Here is an 18882-nt window from a genome sequence, read left to right as displayed (position 1 = left end):
AGTGCAGCCCTAGCTCCAGAGGTGGCTTCTGACTTGGCAAATTTCTGTTTACCCTCTGATTTCCTTGGCACAACCATCTGAAAACATAGCTGATTCACTTCTAGGACTTATAACCATCATCTTTAATGAAAAAAGAAGCAATATTTTAAATAAAATGTGGATACAATGGTTGAATACGTTGCCTAATACAACTACTTGAAAAAGTACTCACACCAAGCCACATATTGAACACTTAATTAAAAATGTTGGTATGAATAAGTATACTATCTATTGCCATCTATGGAGCTACTTAAAAGTAAATTTCTTTTTAGAAAGTAGAGTTTCTCCATATTTATTAAATGAGAATAAATTCAATACACACATTGATTATGCCAGTAATGTGCATTTTTGTTTGTTTTTTCAAAAGGTAGAATATCCTTAACAATATCTTTAAGGATATGCTCTTACACAGACTAGCTTTGGAATTAAGTAAATAAAATAATGAATTTCATACTCCAAAAGTTGAAAAATTTCGTTAGTGATTCAACTCTTTGAACAAGTTAAGAGTCTTCATCTCCCTCCTTTTCCAGATAGATTAATCTCTGAGTCTGTATGACATAAACTGTATAACAAACCTTCTCTAGAAAGTCACTATAGGAAACGTAAATGGCTAAAGTAGCAGAAGGTAACTTACACTTTCTATTCTACTAAAATTAAATAATTTTTGCAAGTCATGATATCAGATAATATCCACATATTTTAGAGAGAGCATTTTTCCTCCTTCTGTAGGCTATTGGTCACAAACAAGAAGGTACTTTTTTCTGATATTTTTGTTTTAGTTATTTATATTTTAAACCTGTTATTTGTCATGCTTTATGGGGTTTTTACATTAAAAAAAAATGAGCTGTTGTGGAACATTAACCTGTACATCTGGTCTGGATGCTTGGTTTGATGAAAGGACCAGCCGCCTAAGAACTGTATTCTCCATCGTCTGTCAGGGCGGTGAAGATACAGAGCATGAAGGTACCATAAATTTATGACATTAAAGTTGACTAGGAGTTTCTTGCTGTTTCTTTATGTGTTGCCTTGTTGGCAGGGCCAGGATTATAAACTGATTACAGCTAGAGAAAAAAATGCTTCCGTTGGTCTCCCCACTGAATAGTAATTACTCTGTTGTGTTTCATTGCCATGTCCTTTTTGTTGTTGTTAGTCTTTTGAACATTATTAGGCTATCTTATCTTTCAGTATGGCTTCTGGCAACAAGGAAACACAAGATAATTGTAATGTATATAAAATGTTTGTAGTGATTATCTTACTGTATGTCATAAATCATATTGTAGAAAAACTAAGTACATACTGGAAACAACATAACTTGTTTTCCTATCTTCCTACCATGTTTGATGCCGTTTCTCCTTCGCTTCTTCCTTGATCATGTAGGTAGTTCAGAAAAGCCTGTTTCAAATTTAGAATGCCATATGTTACAAGATTTCAAATCTGCTCTGGACAGTATGAAATCTATTTCTCTGCAAAAAAATGGTTTATATTTCATTAAGGCTGCTTTACATCAGCTGCAAAGCAAAACTATTGAGGTGTTTTTTTCTGTTCCTGTTTCTGAGTTGATTTTTTGTTTGTTTGTTTTAAATCGACTCAATCGACCTGATTGCTGTCTCACAGGCATATTCTGTGAACTTATCTCATAGAGTCAAGGCCTAATTAGTCTAAATTTTTCTTGGTCTGCTACTACTTGTATGTTTAACTGTATTGTTATGATAAAGCCCATTTAAAGGGTAAACTATAATTCATTCTTCATGTCCTTTAATGTAATTATATTTTGTTATTGCAAGAAGTGGGGAAAAATCAATTTCCCCCACATTCTAGGGCAGAAGGGATATGTGAGTGGCTCTGAAATAGGGGGGATATTCAGGAAGATCGTTATAAGAAGAATTGTTAAAAAAGCATGCATAGGCATAACGCAGAGATAAGATGGGTTTAGTTCCAAACCACCGCAATAAAGTGAGTTATCGCAATAAAGCGAGTCATTATTTTTTTGGTTTCCCAGTGTATGTCAAAGTGATGTGTACAGTCTACTGTAGTCTGTTAAGTGTGCAATAACTTTATGTCTGAAAAACCAATTACCTACCTTAATTAAGAAATAGTTTATTGCTAAAAATGCTAACAATCATCTGAGCCTTCAGCAATTCATGACTTTTTGCTGGTGGAAGGTCTTGCCTCAATGCTGATGGCTGCTGACTGATCCGGGTGGTGGTTGCTGAACGTTGGGGTGACTGTGGCAATTTCTTAAAATAAGACGACAATGAAGTTTGCTGTATCGATTGACTTTTCCTTTCATAAGCAATTTCTCTGTAGCATGCGATGGTGTTTGATAACATTTTACCCACAGTAGAATTTCTTTTAAAATTGGAGTCAATCCTCTCAAACCCAGCCACTGCTTTATCAACTAAGTTCATGTAATATTCTAAATCCTTTGTCATTTGAACAATATTTGCAACATCTTCACCAGGAATAGGCTTCATCTCAAGAAACTACTTTTTTTGCCCATCCACGAGAAGCAGCTCCTCATCGGTTAAAGTTTTATCATGAGATTGCAACAATTCAGCCACATCTTCAGGCTCCACTTCTAATTCTAGTTCTCTTGCCGTTTCTACCACATCTGCAGTTACTTCCTCCACGGAAGTCTTGAACCCCTCAAGATTATCCAGGAGAGTTGGAATAAATTTCTTTCAAACTCATGTTAACGTTGATATTTTGACCTCTTCTCATGACTCATGAATGTTCTCAATGGCATCTAGAATGGTGAATCCTTTCCAGAAAGTTTTTAATTTGCTTTGCTCAGAACCATCAGAGGAATCACTATCTATGGCAGTGATAGCCTTACAAATTGAATTTCTTACATAATAAGATGTGAAAACTGAAATTACTCCTTGACACATGGGCTACGGAATGGATATTGTGTTAACAGCCATGAAAACAGCACTGATCTCATTGTACATCTCCATCAGAGATGCTCTTGGATGACCAGGTGCATTGTCAATGAGCAGTACTACTTTGAAAGGAATCTTGTTTTCTGAACAGTTGTCTCAATAGTGGGCTTAAAATACTCAGTAAACCATGTTTAAACAGAGGTGCTGGCATCCAGGTTTTGTATTTCCATTTACAGAGCATAGGCAGAGTAGATTTAGCATAATTCCTAAGGGCCTCAGGATTTTCAGGGCGGTAAATGATCACTGGCTTCATTTTAAAGTTACCAGATACATTAGCCCCTAACAGGAGAGTCAGCCTGTCCTTTGTAGGTTTGAAGCTGTGCATTGACTTCTCTCTAGCTATGAAAGTCTTAGATGGCATCTTCTTCCAATAGAAGGTTGTTTCTTCTACATTGAAAATCTGTTGTCTAGTGTGGCCACCTTCATGAATTATCTTAGCTGGAGCTTCTGGATAACTTGCTACAGCTTCTCCATCAGCACTTGCTGCTTTACCTTGTACTTTTATATTATAGAGACAGCTTATTTCCTTAAACTTCATGAACCAACATTTGCTAGCTTCAAACTTTTCTTCTGCAGCTTCCTTAATACCCCTGCCCCCTACCCCAAACTTCATAGAATTGAAAGGGTTAGAGCCTTGCTCTGAATTTGTCTTTGGCTTAAGAGAATGTTATGGCCCGTTTGATCTTCTAGCCAGACCACAAAACTTTCTCCACATCACCAATAAGACTGTTTTGCTTTCTTATCATTTGTGTGTTCACTGGAGTAGAACTTTTAATTTCATTCAAGAACTTTTTCTTTGCATTCAGAACTTGGCTAAATGTTTGGCACCAGAGGCCTAGCTTTTGGCTTACCTCGGCTTTTGACATGCCCTATTCACTAAGCTTAATTATTTCTAGTTTTTTATTTGAAGTGAGAATGTGAGACTCTTTCTTTCACTTAAACACTTGGAGACCAAGCTGGGGTTGTTAATTGGCCTAATTTCAACATTTCTGTGTCTCAGGGAATAGGGATGCCCGAGGAGAGGGAGCAAGATAGGGGAATGGCCAGTTGGAGAAGTCAGAACACATGCAACATTTATCAGTTAGGTTTGCAGTCTGATATGGGCATGGTTTTTGGTGCCTCAAAACAATTATAATAGTAACATCAAAGATTACAGATCATTATAAAAAGTATAACAATAATGAAAGAGTTTGAAATGTTGAGAGAATTGCCAAAACGTTACACAGAGACACGAAGTGAGCAAATGCTTTTGGAAAAATGGCACCAGTAGACTTGCTCAATGCAGGGTTGCCACCAATCTTCCATTTTCTAAAAAACACAGTATCTGCAAAGTGCAATAGAGCAAAGTGATGAAATGAGGTATGCCTGTACAATTTGGGAACAAGGAATAAAATAACTGTAAAGGATATATGAAGGAAATTTTTGGAAGATGGAATAACTATAGATATTTCAGATGACTTTTGTTGTTTTAGTTGGATTTAACAGAGCAAGAGTATTTTCTAACTTGAAACTTTCAAATACAAAGAATTAGGTGGAGATTTTCCCCTTATTTTAGTCATTTGTATGTGATTTTTCAGCATCTTTTTTTTTTTTTTTAAAGATTTTATTGGGGAAGGGGAACAGGACTTTATTGGGGAACAGTGTGTACTTCCAGGCCTTTTTTCCAAGTCAAGTTGTTGTCCTTTCAGTCTTAGTTGTGGAGGGTGCAGCTCAGCTCCAGGTCCAGTTGCCGTTTTTAGTTACAGGGGGCACAGCCCACCATCCCTTGTGGGAGTTGAACCGGCAACCTTGTGGTTGAGAGGCCATTGGCCCATGTGGGAATTGAACCAGCAGCCTTTGGAGTTAGGAGCATGGGGTTCTAACCGCCTGAGCCACTGGGTCGGCCCTCAGCTGACATCTTTTATTTAAGAGAAAAAAAATTGATCAAGAAATGATAGGTTTAGGAATTTTTCTGAAAATTAGTGAAACTACTAAAAATTATATTTCAGTAGGATTTACCTTAGTTGAAGAAATTGTGTAATTGGGATCAGATGATTTACAAGTATGTAGAAGAGAATAAATCAAATATCCAAAAATAGAACTAAGGATCCACAAATTATTAGAGCACAGAAGTATATGCTGCAACAAGTAAAAGCTACGGATAATTATGATGAAGTTTGAAAAAAGCAAAAATGTGAAAAATAGCAAATTAATTAATAAAGAAGATGAGATGAAATACCACTTGCAAAATTGATCAAAGAGAATACAAAATTCCCTTTATTTATAATTTTGTAAATATAACAGGAATAAAAGGTCTTGAAGGGTCATTTCTTTTAATTAGATTGGGAGGAAAAGAAAGCAATTGATTTGATAATATTTTTATTCCGTATTTATTATTTAATAGTGAATTTTCACTTTTGAAGGAAGATAGCATGTTTTTAGTAATATAATACCTAGGGAACCTTTAAAAAGTTAAATATTTTTACATATTTAATTTCAAGTGCCTGGTATCAAATAAAAATACTGTAGAATTTGGCTGGAGTTGTTACCGTGTTTCCCCTAAAATAAGACTGGGTCTTATATTAAGGTTTGCTTCAAAAGATGCATTAGGGCTTATGTTCAGGGGATGTCATCCTGAAAAATCATGCTAGGGTTTATTTTCTGGTTAGGTCTTATTTTGGGGGAAACACGGTACTCCTTCCCCCCAACCCTTTTTTGTTGACTCTGGGAAATCTGAGAAGAGGATTATTATTGGGATAATTGAAATGAATGGCCATGTAAATTCAATGATTCTTTCCTACATGTAACATGCTGATGACATCCATTCCAGAAGTGAAGGTGTGTTAACAAAATGCACTCAGGGTGGTAACTCCTTGAACATTATCAGTCATTAATATCTTTTTGTGAAAGTTTATCTCGCTGATACCAGGCACTTGTTAGGCAGGGATGGTAAGAAAGGGGGACGGCTAGAGGAGAAAAAATGATCTAGAATTGCAGAAACAAGAGGCACAGGAGTCTCCCTCATATCTTGGCTAGATATAATCTAACTGTGGAAGAAGAAAGAACCAATACTGTGAGAAAAAAACACGTGAAAAATAGTCACACAGTTCCAAAACGTTGCAGATTAATCTGTTCTTCTAAATTAGACCCATGCATCCAACTGACCAACAAAAGTCCATGCATGCTAACTATAATAACTTTAAAGAGCTTTTGAGTCATTTTATTTTATTTTTTATTTTATTTTTCAGCATATGGGAAGTCAGCATATTTCTTTTTTTTTTTTAATGTATATTTTCAGTCTTTTTTTAATTGGAGAATATTGGGGAACAGTGTGTCTCTCCAGGGCCCATCAGCTCCAAGTCATTGGTCTTTCATTCTAGTGGTGGAGGGCGCAGCTCAGCTCCAAGTCCAGTTGCCACTTCCAATCCCCAGTTGCAGGGGGCGCAGCCCACCATCCCATGCGGGAACTGAACCGGCAACCCCGTTGTTGAGAGCTCGCGCTCTAACCATCTGAGCCAACCGGCCTCCCTTGAGTCTATTTTATTTATTTATCATTTTATTTATTATTAGGCTGTAAGTGTGTGGAATAAGAATATGTTCTTATCAAGGAACATAATTGGCTATAAGATGGTACTTAGAAAATAGAGGACAGAGGTTGTCAGTAGAGGTAGCCTGTAGGGGTAGGGCCTAAATCCACTCTCAACTTTTCATTACATGACAGAAGAAAGGCTCCTTTGCAGGAATGGCTGTCGTAGAAGGATTGGGAGGTGGGCCTTTAACATTTACTGAGATGTTACCATGTGCATGGAAATAAAACGACGAATGAAAATGCACATGGTCCCTGCCCTTTTGGACCATTGTTTTACAATCAGATAGGATACAGAGATAATTTTAGAAACAGTAAAAAGGAGAGTGCCTTCCAAGGGTTTCGTTTTTCCTTGTTTATTTTATAAATGACAATTGATTTATTTGCTGTCCCTTAATTTGGTGAGCAGGGAAAACCAGAAAAGAGGTACTAGGGCTGAAAGGTATTTTAAAGTTAAAGGCATCAAATCTCTAATTCAAAATGACTTGGATCCTGTAGAAAAAGGACAAAAGAAATTGTAGTTTTCATTTGATTGACTGTAGATCACACAGTTTGAGGTAGGAGGTCATTTTCCCCTCCTTCACTGATGAAGATACTGAGAGCAAGAGAGGTTAAGACATTTGCCATTGACAAAAGAGCTAGTAAGTAAAGGAATTTCTATTACAAATTTTTTCTTTTTTTCCTGCTGTTACATGCTACCTCATAAAGACTGGTACAATTAAAAGTTACAATGTGAGGAGTGGGTTACCGTCCTCACAAAGAGGTCGTGGTTGTGTATCATGTAGGATAAGGTGCAGCAATAAGTAACAGAGAGGGTAAAGAACACTTGTTTCAACCAGATGGAACTCTGTGTTTCTTCCGGTAAAATCCCGAGGAGGCAGTTTAGGAATGGAGTGGCTGCTCTGTTTTACCATACTTCTCTGTGATTCCTCCTGGGTCCAGATGGTAGGTAGAGCTTCAGTGAGATGGAGGATGGAGGAAAGGATGAAAAATGGCAGAAACAAAGGGCACATGCCCAGGTGTTTTAAGAAAGGTTACCCAAAGTTGCCACCATATCTGTATATTTGTTTACATCCTATTGGAACTATATTTAGACATAAAGGAGGTTAGAAAATCAAGTCTTTACTTTGGTCAAGCCTGTGCCCTGCTAAAAAATCATGAGTTTTTTTGTTTATTGGTTTTTTTTCCAGTAAAATCATTTTGTTTTTTGTTACATAGACATCTTTCTCAGGAAATGTTACTATAACAACCTGTTTATGGGGTTTTATAGTTGGGGTAAATATATTTTTAAAAAATTATTTCTATTGTACAGAGTTGTGATACAAAAAATGATTTATAGGCTACAGTGTTCAGAAGGCAGTTAGCTAGACTAATCCTGCTGAAGAAACTTTCCTATTTAAGTGTATAATATGGATTGAAAAGATATGATTAAAAAAATCTTCTGATCAAAAAGCTTGAGATCATCAAAGGAATGTTTACTGTCCTCCACAGAGAGCCACTAAGATTTTCTCATAATCTCCTTTGGTTTCATCCAGGATAGCTTGGCAGAGAGAGAGACCATACAACTTCTGATAGCATGCTTTGATATCATTCATGTTGATTTCAGAATGGGAAACCATAGTTCTTATCAAGGTCTTATGACGTGTTCCAGCACCCTTCATGGCCTGATGAAGCTTCTCAGCAAAGAACATTGGCTTGTTTGTGGCACACTTCACAATTGTCGTGAAGCATTTCTCGATGTCACCTTTCATCTCCTGGTCCAGAACTTTGTTCATGTCATGCTTACTGTACTTGGCATACTTCCAAAACACTCTGCGAAGATGGGGATAGCTTCTGGTGGTAAGCCTGGTACTGAGCACATCCACATCTGTCCCTTTTCTCCTTTCTCCTGCTTCATATAAAGCCCTGGCGTGTGAGTCAGCCAAGTCTTCACGTAGGCCGAGAACCTCAGATCAGTCACCCTTAATAAGAGAAAGCAAAGCCTCCTGGTAATCTCCAGATGTGTCTGAGGTGATGTCTTTAGCCAGGTCTCTCTTCGGTTCTTCTCTATAGACTCTGTTAATTTCTCTAGTTTCTCTGTTAGTTCTAGATGCCAAAATTTCATTCAGAGTGTCTTCATCAGTTCCAAGGCCCTTCATTGGCAGCACGGAGTTCATCAGCATCTAATTGGGCTGGAGTTTTTAATAGAGCCAAAACAACTTCCTCAAGGTGACCTGTAAGGGCTTTCTTCAGAACTTCATCCAAGGGCTTTCCTTTTTCCTGGAGATATGCGGCTTTGATCTGTTGATGCTGTGCATTGTTTCTCCTGGTGAGAATGTCAATGATGGTTGCTTCACCCACACCTTTAACCATTATTGCCTTATGCAAGACAGCAACATCTGAGGATGGATTGAAGCTAGGATAGGGGCTCACTGCTGACCCGGGACCACCTTTGGATCCTTTCACAGTGTTAATGTATTCCTGCTCTTCATCTTCAATAAACCAGGCCTGTTTGAGGAATTCTGATACCATAGCCATTTTTAAATAAGTTTCTTTTCATCCACCTTCTTCCAAAGAACTAAAGAGAGACTCTTCTCTCAGCCTTTCACACATGAGTTCTAATACTATGGAAATGGCAGGGAATTAGTATTGAGGTACAACTGATGGTCTCTGCCCAGATAGCCTTGATGTGTGTTTGAGCTAGAGTCAAACTGCAGGAATCAAGGTGTGAATGGCAATGAGAAAGTAGAAGCATAAATGCTCTTGTGAGAAGCTTGGGTCTGAAAGACAGGGTGGTTTACTAGATGACTCTGTCTCATCCCTAAAAGCATTTGATTGAAAGACTATAGAACACTCACATGTTTTAAATGCCAATTCATTCAGAAGCTGAATACACAAGAAAGTCAATGGCCAAATGTTGAGCAGGTGCTTACACAGTGTGGTTAAATGAGATGGTTGATCCAAGGACCTGGTAAAAAGTTTATATCTTAATCTTAGATCCACTGTGCTGTATCTGGGCACATTTTTAATTGTTCAAGCCTAAGTTGTAATGAAAAAACCAAGACAATTTGAATAGACAGACATAGTTGGAGTCTGGCTTTCCAGCTTGCTACATCTTTGATAATGGGCAGGTTATGCGTATTTAACCTGAGACTCAGTTTTCTTATCTAAAAAATGGGAATAATAAAACTTGCCTCATAAAGTTATTGCGTGGATTATATACGAACATTTCCAATTTGTCTAGCATGGTAATTGCCTCATAATAGAGCCCAATAAATGTTCAATCAGCTTTTAAAAAGAGGCTGTTTATGAATATTTGTATACTTGACCCATTACGTCTAAATGTTTCCTTTATTATATCTCCCTGTTTTCTATCCACATCCTTGATGCTAATAACATAATCTGGAGAGTAAAAATAAACCACTGAGAACAGAATCCAAAAAGCAGATTTGTTAAAAATAAATTTAAAGTGAATTTCAGGCTATGATTTTTCACATTGTTTCTAAATATATCAAATTTCTATTTATAATTTTTCTCACAAAATTTGATATTCAAAGCATGTGATGAAAGTTTACAGATGGAAATATTTTCAGTTCTCTTTTGCATTTACATGCATCGAAAGTTTAAATATGAAAATATTTTCTTTTTTTTTTTAAATTTCACATTAATGTACAGGGGTAAAGATGAGAGATTCCCATGCCTCATCTCTCATGGTGAACCTGGGGCTTGTTGCCAGAACACAGTCATGATGGTTCATTTAGTCTTCACAGGGCCACAATTCCACTTTTGTCTTGGAAAGTTTTCTAGGTGCCAATAGAACTCACATTAAATCATGAGCTATAATTTAGTTTATATGTAATGTTGAAGGACATCACAGTTTATATTAGTTAGATTTAAAAATTAAAAAAAAGACTTATCAAACAAATCTACTCCCTTTCCATTGTAATATATGTTCCTAATCAAAAGCTACAAATTTTGATCTTAGGTAACAGTGTGTATGCGTTCTGTTTAGTGAATACAAATGTTTTATTGATTATGTAGGAAGTGATGAAATACAGCCACAGGTTCCTGATTTATGAGGGGTTTGAAATAAGCAGTTACCTCATCTTGGATCTGTTAGTCTCAGATATTCTATTTCCTCTATTATGGAAAGTATCCTACTAGACCATGCGGAGAGAAACAAAAACGAAAATACCCTTACTGACTCTGCCTTTTATGTACATTTATTTAAACATAAAAGTAGAATGCATAGCTTTAGTTTATGTGACAAAAGTTCTCCCAGCTTTACTCTGTTATATCCCATAACAGTTTCCTAGACTGGCGTTTCATAGAATATTAAAGCAAAACGGATGGAGGCTTTATGCAGGCTAATTGGGATTATCTCATTGACACGCAGTTCTTTAGAAAGAAACTTGGTTCCAGTTGGTTGAACAAACATCGATACTAACCTAAGACGTATTTTGGATCCGTATTTGGTCCTGTTGGGGTGCAAAGGAGGTAGCTCCAACCCAAGGAGGCAGATTATTGGGAGAGAAAATAATATTTAGAAACAAGCCGTAAATCAAAAATGATGCCTGAAAGATACATCCTGCTAATTCATTAAACAGTCCACAGCTTGTGTGTTTACTGGTTCCTGGTGAGGACTTGGCACGAGTGGGTGGCTTGCTTCCCTGACGATGTCTGATGAAGCAGAGGCTGAGCGAATTAATTGGAAGGCAACAAGAGAGGTCATCTTGTCTGGTCCCTGTCCCTTTGAAGGATGACACAGAAACTTGCCCAGACAGATTGTGATCTGCTTTAATCATCCACTGGCATTATACCTCCGCCTGTGCGGTGACCCCTAAAATTGGGAAGAAAAGTGAAAGACCCAGTCAGTCACCCAGAGGCCTGACCACATTGCACAGCGGCAACAATTGTTTTTCTTTTTCATCTGGGTGGTCCAGCACTAACCACAGGTGCCCTAAAATGTTCATTTAAAGGACATGCAGTTAACATACTCTGGTTGACTCTTTTAAATGTAAATTTTTATTATAAAATCCTTTGCTTTCCTATTTTTGGCATTTTTAACCAAAAAGCATAGTTCTTTGAATGTGATTTGTTTCCACTGACACTCAGTTTCATTTGGCATGAGAACGCACCGTAACTCGCACCTGCTTGTTATTCATTTCATCGCATAATTCATTTAATGAATTCTTTCAAGGCTCTTCATTGCTCATGGGCAAACTCATTTAGTGATTCCCTCAAGTTTTACTCGTTCTCAATGGATCTTAAATACAAAGGGAGAGGAAATGCGGCTGAAAAAGCAACATGATATAAAGAGAACAGTCATGGATTTAGGTGGTTAGGGTTTTGTTCCTGGCTCTGCGTCCTCATCAGCTGTCGGCCCTGGAGAAATCACACAGAGTTCCTGTATCATTTGTAAAATAAGAAGATGGGACTACGTCAGTGGGTGTCAAACTCTTTTTGAGTACATGCCAATTTAATAATTTATTGTATATGGCAATCCAAGATACACATGCCTTGCAACTGAAAAAGTTTCAAGAAACAATACTTCCTGTTACTGTATGTGCTGCGCTTGACTTCTATTTTATTTAAAAAATATGCATTTGTTACCCACCACATTGATTTTAAGAACCACTAATAGGTCATGTTATGAAGTTCCAAAACAGCAGATAAGATGATTTTTGAGGTTGTTTTAGCATGAACATTCTTATTTTATTAATGACAAGTTCTAGAGTCTATACTCTAGCTATTATTACTATAAATATGTTTTTATAGTAATATTACTTCGTTGTTGAAAAAAATCTTAAAAGAAAAAGTGCAAGAACATAGGGGAGTAGGTAGGTGGAACGAGAGAGTGGAAAGAGAAAAGGTTTTATTTCCTATGTGTATTTTTTATGGCGACTGTCATATTTACTGTTCAGAGTTTTGTTCAAAAGAGAATGCCTGAGAGAATACCACTGATAACTGGCAGATAGAACGACTGTAGTCAGTTGTTCAGAGATAACACAGTCTTGGAAACAATTCCTGTGCCATCTCTTTCCCCAGTGTCTGGGTTGTCATTTACATCCTAGGGAGTTTGTAAGGAACACAAAAATATAGACGTAGTCATGGAAATTTGACCTGAACATACAAATGTCATGAATGAGGCAGGATTCATTCCCATAGTGCCAAGTGAGCAGACAATTTCCAGGAGGTGCAGGCTAGTGGTATGTCCCTTAAGAGGATCCAAAACATGATATTAATGGCCCATTCGACAAATACGCAGTTAGCCAGTGGAATGGTGTATTTCTGGCCTAGACACTGAGCAGCAGGGTCTGCCCAAATATATATGCCCGTAGCCCAGACATCACTCTTGGCAACCCTTGGCTTCAGTTCTACCTAAATGCTGTCACTTTAATCACCTAACGTATATTAAGTGCATTTACATTTCTCCATCTTCAGCGTCACCTTGGCCCATGCCACCATAGACCCTTGTTCGGATATGAAATAACCTCCTACCCAGCCTACTCCTCCTTCCTGTCTGTTCTTCTGAAGTGCTCTTTTTGAACTGGAAAGCTGATTATTTCCCCTTTCAATGGCTTCCCACTGCTCTTGGGAAGAAGACAAATTGAGTCCAGATAGCCTGCGGGATCCCATAATCTGGCCCCACCCACCTCTCAGGCCTCACTTGTGCTACACGCCTGCCTGGCTCCAGCTTCACAAGCCTTGTTTCCGCTGCTTATTCTTTTCTGCCCCTTCTATCACTGGGCCTTGGCCGCTACTGTCACGCTGCATTTTGTGATCTCCCCACTTCCCCTTCTCACCTAATCCCTCCTGTTTACCCTTTAAAGCTTAGCCCCAGTGTCAGGGACCAGGTATTAGTTTACCATGATATTCAGCACAGTGCTTAATGTATAATACAAGCTTGATGAATGATGATAATAAGAATAACAACATCCCCTTATACACTACTTACTATTTTCAACAGACTCTTCAAACTGCCTTATATATATCTGAACTCACTTAATTATTGACAACAACCCTATGGACAGATACTATTATTATCCCCATTTTACAGATAAAGAAACTGAGGCATGGGAGGTTAAGGGACTTAATCAAAGTTCCATAACTAGTAAATGGTGGTGTTAAGATTTGAACCCAGGCAGATTGGCTGTAGGGTGGTTGTTCCGAATGATTGAAATTAAATTGCCTTTATCATGTTTACTGAATAAATATATGTATATATATGTATGTATGTATATGGTTTATATTTTTGTTTCTTTTGTTTGTGCAATTGGAAAAGCACTGCACCTCATAGAAGGTTAAGTCCCACGTGACAAATAATGGTGTCCATTTATTCATTATATAATGTGCCAGATACCCTACACTTAATCCTCACAAAAACCCTGTGACATTGGTGTAAATTCCCATTTTATGAGTAAAGAATAAGATATTCAGAGGCAGGGACCCAAATCTTGATCTGTCTGATATCAGAGAGATCTGGGGTAATAGTCGGGGAGAATTGGTTTACAATTTGGAAAACATAATGTTAGATTCCTACCTTGCACCAAATATCACACTGAGTATCAGAGAATAATTAAATGCAAAAACCTGAATCCATTAAGTGAACTACAATGCAAGCATAAAAACCGTATGTTCCTACAATGCAGGGGAGTTTTCACCATAGAAGTGACTATAGCATATTTTTAAAAAGTATACACAGAGTCACCTTAATTTTAAAAAATAAAGAGAGAAATGATGTAAGGCAACAGATGGATATGCAAATGCAGTTAACATGATGGGCGAATAGATATTCTTTATTTTCTTCTTTTTTTTTTTATTAATTTTATTGGGGTGACAATTGTTAGTAAATTTACATAGATTTCAGGTGTACAATTCTGTATTATATCGTCTATAAATCCCATTGTGTGTTCACCACCCAGAGTCAGTTCTCCTTCCATCACCATATATTTGATCCCCTTTACCCTCATCACCCACCCCCCACCCCCTTACCCTCTGGTAACCACTAAATTATTGTCTGTGTCTATGAGTTTTTGTTTCTCATTTGTTTGTCTTGTTCTTTTTGGTTTATATACCACATATCAGTGAAATCATAGGGTTCTCTGCTTTTTCTGTCTGACTTATTTCACTTAGCATTATTCTCTCGAGATCCATCCATGTTGTCACAAATGCTCCTATATCATCTTTCCTTAACGCCGAATAGTATTCCATTGTGTATATGTACCACAACTTCTTTATCCATTCATCTATCGAAGGACATTTTGGTTGTTTCCATGTCTTGGCCACCGTAAACAAAGCTGCAATGAACATTGGCGTACACGTGTCTCTATAGAGAAATGCTTTTATATTTTTGGGGTAGATACCCAGGAGAGCGATTGCTGGGTCATATGGTAATTCTATTCGTAATTTCTTGAGGAACCTCCACACTGCCTTCCATAGCGGCTGCACCAGTCTGCATTCCCACCAACAGTGTATGAGAGTTCCTTTTTCTCCACAGCCTCTCCAACACTTGTTACTATTTGTTTTGTTGATGAAAGCCATTCTGACTGGGGTGAGGTGATATCTCATTGTGGTTTTCATTTGCATTTCTCTGATGATTAGCGATGTTGAGCATTTTTTCATATGTCTATTTGCCATTTGTATATCCTCTTTGGAGAAATGTCTCTTCAGGTCCTCTGTCCATTTTTCAATTGGGTTGTTTGTTTTTTTGTTGTTGAGTTTCATGAGTTCCTTGTATATTTTGGATATTAGCCCCTTATCAGAGGAACTGTTTGCGAAAATCTTCTCCCATTCAGTTGGTTGCCTCATTATTTTGTCAATAGTTTCTTTTGCTGTGCAGAAGCTTTTCAGTTTCATATAATCCCATTTGTTTATTTTAGTTTTTACTTCCATTCTTTATTTTCTTCTTTATGCTTCCCCCCCATTTCTAAGAATGTGTGCTACTTTTGTAATTAGAATATATATATTGAAAGGCAAATCCTAAGCCACGTCACAGGGATTGCAATAACTATAAAATATTTGGGGGAGAAAGGGGCATTAGAAGTTTTACCTGCTGAAGTGGGAATTATGAAAGGAAATTTTGAATTCTTTTATGGGGGAGCTTTAATATGCTTTAAAGAGAGAAACTGCTATTAACTACTGAGTTTACTATTTATCAACAGTTTTATACACTTTTTTGAATCTAAATTTGTCTCTAAGGTACATGATCTAAGATGGGTATGGGAAAAATGCAACTGTTTGAATTTAGCAAGCACCTTTTCTTTGGGTACTTAAGGATATATGTATGAAATAACTTCCTCTTTGGAATGTCTTTTTTTTTAAACTGGTTGTTTTGCCTAAAGGTACACTCTTAATCTTATTTGCCTCTTACCCAAGGTTTTCAGTGTTATAAAAACCCTAGGGCATTGCATGGAAAATTTGACACCTGAAGGGGACACCTGGCACCTGCTTGAAGCATTTTCCTATTCCTGCCAGGCACAAAGGAGAGAAGTTATTGAGGGCTCATGTAGGGCTCTTCTGTGGTTGATTTACAAGTATCTCCTGAAATGTCCTCAGGCAGCTAAGAGCCCAGTTCTTGGGACTGCATTCAAATTACCCAAGATACAGAGCAAAGGACCCTATCTTCTCATTTTCTCTGCTCTTTGTAAATAGATAAGGCTGAGGCTCAAATCACTCCATTAGTTCAGTACATCTGTTTATACATGTTGTTGACAAAGCCTACTTGTAGAATCCACAAAGCAGAACTTAAGTGTGCAATTCTCTTTTCAACTTGATGTTATTTTCCCAGAGAAGTCTTATAGACTTATGAACACATACACTCACCTTCCAAAGCGAAAACACTCTATTAATTTTTATAAACATAAATCTATAAGCCTTATAAGCTTTGGCTTTCACCACAATATTCAGTCATCTTGCTTATGAAGTTCAGTCATTTTATGCCAAGTTTATCTCAGGCGTATGGCAGAAATTCACAAGCAAGGTGATTATTTTGTAGTTGAGAAAAATGCTTAAAATGTTATAGAAATGTATTTTTCCCTTTTACTACATTTTGGTATAAATATTGTCACTTTTTAGTATTTGTTAATATTTATTAGTCATTATTTCTGTAAAAATATGTATTACTTTATAATATTCTTTAATTCCTGCTCCAGAACACTCACACACACACACACACACACACACACAGAATCTCTATTTACTATTTAATTTAGGAGACAAGTCAATCATGTGACTAGTGGCTGAAAGTTACAGGAGTTTGAAGAAGTGAAAATTAAACCTGAGTTGGAAGAATTAAAAAAAGTTTCACAGAGGAGGAGGAAGTGTAGTAACAGTGGCAGAGATTTTGAGTCAGACCCGACTTTTACCATCTGCTGCCACAGCTGTGTGACCTTAGGTCAATCACCCAACTTTTTGAGTCTTACTCTAGTTGTTTTATCTGTAAAAAAGGAGTAACAATAATTTAGGAGTAAAGAGATGCTATTTGTAAAGCGCCCTGCCCATATTAATTATCTGTGTCCTCCCTCTTCCCTTTCATTATTCTGATCTAATTTTCCATATTTTTTTTCTTTCACCACCATTGCATCAAAATAAAAAGAGAACTGAAAACTTTTCCCCTTGGTGAGGAATCAGATTCGATATGTAGCTCAAGTCTAAGAATAATTGAAAGGTGGTGACACAGTTAACCAGACTAAGAGTGAGAGAAGACAAATCCAGGCTGATGTTTAGCTTCTTTTTTTTTTTTTTTTTTTTAAGTGCAAAATTTCCCGGTCAATGGTAGCTCAGTTAATGGCTATTCTAAAGTCTTTTGGAGAATTGAGCTTATTGGTATTTGTTCACTTATACCCTTATGTAATTTTCAAGTGATCTTAGGGATTTTAAAGAGGAAAAAGAATGAAGAAAACATGTCCTAGAATCCAGAATTTTATGGCAGAAGGGACCTTAATTGATCACCTTGTTCAATCCCCTAATTTCTCCTGAGAGGTAAACAGATGCCTGAAAGATCATGACTTGACCAAGGACACAAAGTCACTTGTCGTGGCGTTAGAACTGTGACTTCTCTGGGAATTCATTGGTGGTAGGGCAGCACTGCTCAAGGTGGCTTAAATTATTGCAATGTTATAAATAAATGACCAGCCATATCACTGTTACATGATTACTCTAAACATTTGGACCCTTTATTCTTTAAATAATTCAACAAATTTATGTAAAGTGTACTATGGTAGAGGATGCAATAAATACTTCAGAATATTAAAAATAAGTCATTTTTTAGCTGAGGTCTTGATGCAGTAGGGGGGCTGTCATAAACTGAACCTTCTTATTCACCTGATTTTCCAAATTCTGTTAATGGTGCTAATATCCTATCTAGTCTTAAACCTTTACTCTCAGATTTAGTCAGGTGCCCAAATACTTTCTATTTGACATCTGAAATATATTTTCTCGTGTTCTCTTTCTTTTCCACTGTTTCAACCTCTTTCTGCCCTTTACATACCCTGCCTCCCAACTTGTGTCTCTACCTTCAAGCTATGTTTGCTTCGATTCACTTTTCACATCATTCCCAGAAATGATTTTAAATACCATTCATTCTTGTCTCTCTGTTTCCAACCAAATAATATTCAGTCTTTAAACCCAGCATTCAAGTTGCTCTTTGATCTGATCTGGGTTGCTAAATTGAAAAAAAAAATATTCAGTATCATTACTCCAGTCTAACTTGACGTCTCACCTGAAGCTTGGAGGCTGACAAAGACACGTTCAGGAAGGAGAGAAGGAAGTTACAGAGCAGATATCTAAGTGAAGTTCTGTGGTTCGGAGACCTCATTTTATAGCCAAGGACCCGGAAGTGGATAAGAGAGAGGTGGGGTGGGACCAGCAGATCAGGCCGGAGAGATGGGGACACCATCACAGAGGTTTCTGTGAGCAGCTCGGCCAGTTGAAGGCTTAATGAGGTTCAGGATAGTTTCCAAGGCCGCAGTTGGGCAGCTGGGACCTGAATCCAGGTCTGCCTCCCGGGTCAGTCCTCCTTCTCCTGCGGGCAGCTGCCTCCATCTGCCGGTTTGTCTTTCTGCCTTAGCACAGGGCCCATGTGTTCATCCCTCTGCAGTTTGGGAGGCGGACACATTTCATTTGCCTATCCTAGTGCTCAGGAGATATTCCTGCATGATTGAACACGCTTATGTTTCTTTCCCATCCTCCCCTATTTTATCCTTGAACCCTAATCAGTTAAAATTCAGTGAAAGATGACTTATGTTAGCTAACTTGATAGTGATTACGTTTTAGAGTGTGCTCCAGTTTTTGGCAAGGTTGTCACCCATTTAAAAGTTACTCACTATGCCTGTCACTACTGACATGTGAGGTTTT

At 37.5% G+C, this 18882-nt stretch overlaps 1 protein-coding gene and 1 pseudogene across 4 annotated transcripts in view; one reads left to right on the top strand and one right to left on the bottom strand.

The window, feature by feature from the left end:
* The window catches only part of GRM8 (glutamate metabotropic receptor 8), a 707399-nt gene that overhangs the window by 421408 nt on the left and 267109 nt on the right, over positions 1–18882 (top strand). The gene's annotated exons all lie outside the window — the stretch shown is intronic.
* Positions 8022–9063, bottom strand: LOC308493064 (annexin A1-like; annotated as a pseudogene). The gene has a single exon. The product of its transcript is annotated as an annexin A1-like (transcript).

Source organism: Rhinolophus hipposideros (genome assembly GCF_964194185.1).
Source record: "Rhinolophus hipposideros genome assembly, chromosome: 25".
NCBI classification, from domain to species: domain Eukaryota; kingdom Metazoa; phylum Chordata; class Mammalia; order Chiroptera; family Rhinolophidae; genus Rhinolophus; species Rhinolophus hipposideros.
This window is presented reverse-complemented; position numbering and strand designations above follow the sequence as displayed.